Below are 4,710 nucleotides of genomic sequence, written 5' to 3'. Positions count from 1 at the left end.
AAAATATTAAAGAAATATGTCATCTTTAACTTTATGCCTTCTGGAAATCAGGTCATCTTTTACTTGCTTAGCTATTCATAGTAACAGAAATTTTGGCTGGAGTGCCCAAACTTTTGCAAGCCTCTGTATACACAATGCTTCATGACCTGAGTGACACATCTTTAGCCCAGTCAGAGTTCTTTGGTCTGTTTGGCATCCATGGCAATTCATCATCCTACATCTTGAAGACCTGGGCTAGTGTAATGGGGAGATCAGGAAGAAGAGCGACAGGTTATCAGATTGAAGTATGAAAGGGTGGCATTACTCTTAAACTTCCAACACGGATTGAGTGTAATGACATTCCAGACAATTGCAAAGAAATACCAGCTCCTGAGGTTTCTCTCTCAATCTCACCTCAAGGGTCTTGCTGAACAGACCCCACCTCCAGATGATAAAGCAAAAATCCTTCTTCTTCTTGGGAGAGATATCCTCACAGCACATATGATCAGGAAGCTTATCAATGGTCCTACTAATGCACAGAAGCTGGACCTACAATGGGTCCCAGTTGATGATATGTGTTTAGGGAATATCCACAGGCCTTCTGTACACGGCTGTAAAACAAACGTTCTGGAAAATGGAGACCTTCCCTGTCCAGTAGAGACCATTTTAACCTTAAGGTAAACTCCAGTTCACAGCCTCAACAAGGTCTCTTGCAAAGCTTCAGTATCAATGGAATGTCCCAAAATAACCTGCCTCCTGAGAAGATGTGGCAGACACTGGACTTGGGCATAGAGAAGAATTAGGAAGGGAGGAAGGATTCAAGGAGTACCAGTCCTTAGTCTGGAGTGCAGGGACAAAGGATAGAAGATGTGGCTTTTCCCTGCAAAGATCGGTTCTGAAGATGGAGGCTGCAGTCTGCACTGGGCCTTGATGAAAAGAGCAAGAACCAAGCAGCTCACAGGATGTGGGAAGAGGCAGAGAGAGCCTCCTGCTGGATATGGAGAGGTGAGAGGCGTTGAGCTGGAAATTAGGAGCAGATCGGCAGTGACTTGGTCACCACTGCTGACCTAACAACTGCATAGTGTGGTTGGGTTAAGGTCTGAAACGCTGTGAGGGTTGGGTAACACCTGATAACATCTGCTCTTGGTCAAAGGCTGTGGTTACCTCATCAGGTAACAGAAAAGAGCACCCTGGCGTGTGTTGCAAGCTAAATGCAGTTTATCTAGCCAACAGCCAATTGCTAGGCAAATCCAGGGTATGGCAGAAAATCTCCAAAGACTAATGGAACTGGTCCCAGTTCCAGGCAGCCATAAAGAAGCAAACAGTATGTAGAAGAACAATGGTGTGATCAGATAGCAGTACACAGAGGCAGTGTCAACACAGTGTATTGTGTAGAGTGTGTGGCTCCCAATGAGCCAGCAGCTCTGCGAAATGCAGTGAAGGACTCTAAGATGCAGAGGTATATCAACAACCAAGACTACACTTGAAACCTTAATCTACCACACACCTCACATAAGGGCGATGCATGGGAGCACATGATTGTAGTGTCAAGGAGAATCTTGGCCTCTATGTGGATGCTCACAGAATTTTCCAGCTTGAGTCATTAAGTTCTGTGTATTCATGGTAGAAGTAACAGCAATCATCAATTTGACACCATTCGCTTGGGTCTCAGCAGATGCAGATTTACCTTTGATTCTTACTCCTGCTATACTTCTCACACTGAAACGCAGTGCGCCATTCCTAACTGGAAACTGTACAGTAAAGGACCTCTATGAATTGCAAAGGCTTCAAGTACAGAATTTAGCTGATCAATGCTGGAAACGATGGAAACAAGAATATCTGCAGTCAGTGCAAGTTTGCCACAAATGGGGGTAGGTTGTCCTTGATAATGTGGATGATTGTCGCAATGAACCGAAATTGTTTACAGAATTTCAATCTTGCCCGTCTCAAGTCCAAAAACAAGACATCCACGAGTTCCCTCATCGAGTTCCAATACACAGATGACAACAGTGTTGCAGTTCTTTCAGAAAACCACCTACAACAGATTCTGACTGCCTTCAACCCGTACATACACGAAACTTGGACTTACCATCAATTCCAAGACTCAGATCATCTACCAACTGTCACCAACTGAGATAAATCAGATTGAACCATCAATTCAACTTGGCAAAATAACCCTGGAAAATGTGGAACACTTTCCATATCTTGGAAGTCACCTCTCCTCCAATGTTGACCTTAATGATGAGATCCAACATCATCTTAAATGCGCTGGAACAGCTTTTGGACGTCTCCAAACAAGAGTCTTTCATGATCATGACATCTGAACAGACACCAAAATGTTAGCGTATAAAGCAGTGGTAATCCCAACGCTCCTGTATGTATCAAAAACCTGGACACATACTGCCGACATCTGAAGGCACTTGAAAAGTTCCATCAATGCTGTCTTCAAAACATCTTAAATATCAGCTAGGAAGATAGAAGAACCAACGCCAGCATGCTAAATGAAGCAAAAACAACAAGCATTGAAGCCTACGTCATTAAGAACCAACTAAGATGGAGCAGTCACATTGTTCAGATGAAAGACGAACATCTGCCGAAACAAATCTTCTACTCACAGCTTAAAGAAGGCAAACGTAAAAGAGGCGGACAACAGAAGAGATTCAAAGACGTCATAAAAGCCACCATGAAGAAATGTAATATCAACATCAGCAATTGGGAAACCAATGCCAAGGACAGGTAACTCCGGCAAGCCATCATCCGAGAAGGAACAGCAACTTTCGAAACCAACAGATGTGCAGAATTAGAAAAGAAGAAAATGGAAAGAGAGGCAGCAACAACCAAAGCCCGATCTTCCATCTGGAGCTACCTGTCCTGAATGCAGAAGAACTTTCAAAGCCAATATTGGACTCATAAGTCACTTGAGAACCCATAAATAGATCAACAGAATGAAGACCATCATCCTCGAACTCGAGGGATAGCCACGACGACGGCCACAAATGGCCAGAGTCATGCTCTAACATTGAGGAAGGAAGGTGATGTTGCACTCCTGAAGGACAGCAGAGTAGCCTGAATTTACCAGTATGAGGGAAAAGGTTCCAAGGCAAATCCTGCTCTAAAATGTGTCTAGCCAATATCTACCCAAAAGATCACCCTGAACAAAAAATAATGGCATGGGTGATATTGGATGATCTGAGCAATGTGTCCCTGGTACAATCAACATTCTTTTACATATTCAGTAGTCAAAGTTCTTATTCCCCATATGTTTTATAACATATGTAACATCAGAAGTTGCAAGAAGAGGAGCCAGTAGATTTGTCATGAAATTAAAGGGAGGGGAGCCCTACTTACACTTACCAACCCTAATTGAGTGTGACCAACTTCATAACAACAGGTATGAAATGTCAACTCCTGAAGCTGCACATGTTCATTCACATCTTAGGCCATAACTGAAAAGATTCCCCTACTTGCCTCTTCAGCAGATTCTCCAGTTGCTTGGCAAGAGACACCATTTCATCTACATAAGGTATGTAAGCAGCACAACGATAATCACCTTATGCCCAACAACCAGACCTGGGTTGAATTATAGTGGATGCAGTCTGCCTTCATGGTGCTCGTCCACCCATTGTCGGTATAATGCCACCCCAGACATTTTGGACCTTGTGAGAGTAGAATCCGTATGAAAGAGAAGATTGCAGGCAAGCAAACCAAGTGCCTTAACATACTTACCTCTGCTCAACCAGATTTAAGCACGTTGGTCTTCAGTCAATAAGTAGATGATTATAAGCTGGCACCTTTCATCGAAGATGAGGGCTTCCTTTGAATCATGAACGAAGAATTTAGCAAAGTCAAACAGTTGGGTAGCAGCCCTCCCTTTCCACTCTCCACAACAACTACTACGAAACAACAGAGAGCAGACTCTTCGCTGACTGACGTCCATCAGTTGCACATTGAGCAGGAAACCAGAAATGAAGGATCATTACATGGAGAGAGTCTTCAGGAACAATCATGCTGAGTTAGCGCCTCTACCAGATCCCAACTAAGAAAACTTTGGTGTTTAGCACCCCCAGAAACCTGCACAAATATGCAACGTCTTCAGTTCAAGTGCTTAGTTCAAAGGCATATTGCTGAATGATGTGCTCTTCCAGGGTCCAGATCTCAGAAATAGTCTCCTCGGGTCCTCATGCACTTCAGAACTGAGTCCGTTGCAGTGATGGCAGACATCGAACAAATATTCCACAGCTTCCTATTGAGAGAGAATCATGGAGACCACCTCAAATTCTTGTAGTTTCATCGCCATCAACTAGACAATGAGAGTCTGGAGTACTGCACAAGTGTTCATGCATTTGGTAACTGTCCCTCATCAACTGTACAATCTATGGCAGTAAAAGGGCAGATATCAAGGGAGAGAAGGAGAGCGGTAGATAGAGATATTTCTATGTGATAATGATCTTAAATAATTTTCTAGTGCACTAGAAGCAATCAGCATGCTGAAAACAGTGCAAGACATGTTGGCGCAGTCTAATCTCAGACTGCATACAATTGCATCCAACCATGCTGAGGTGATGCAACATTTCCCATCTGAAGCCCTGGCCAAAGGTCTACAAAATCTCAGACACGACCTCCCTCCTATGCAGCGCAAGTCAGGGCCTCGGAGGCAATTCACCTGATTACAATCGTCAATCAACGAGGGCAACATTAATCCTACATAACAGTTGACTAACACAGCCCGGA

This window comes from Hypanus sabinus, chromosome 7 (assembly GCF_030144855.1).
Source record: "Hypanus sabinus isolate sHypSab1 chromosome 7, sHypSab1.hap1, whole genome shotgun sequence".
Classification (NCBI taxonomy): domain Eukaryota; kingdom Metazoa; phylum Chordata; class Chondrichthyes; order Myliobatiformes; family Dasyatidae; genus Hypanus; species Hypanus sabinus.
Note: the sequence above shows the minus strand (reverse complement) of the source record.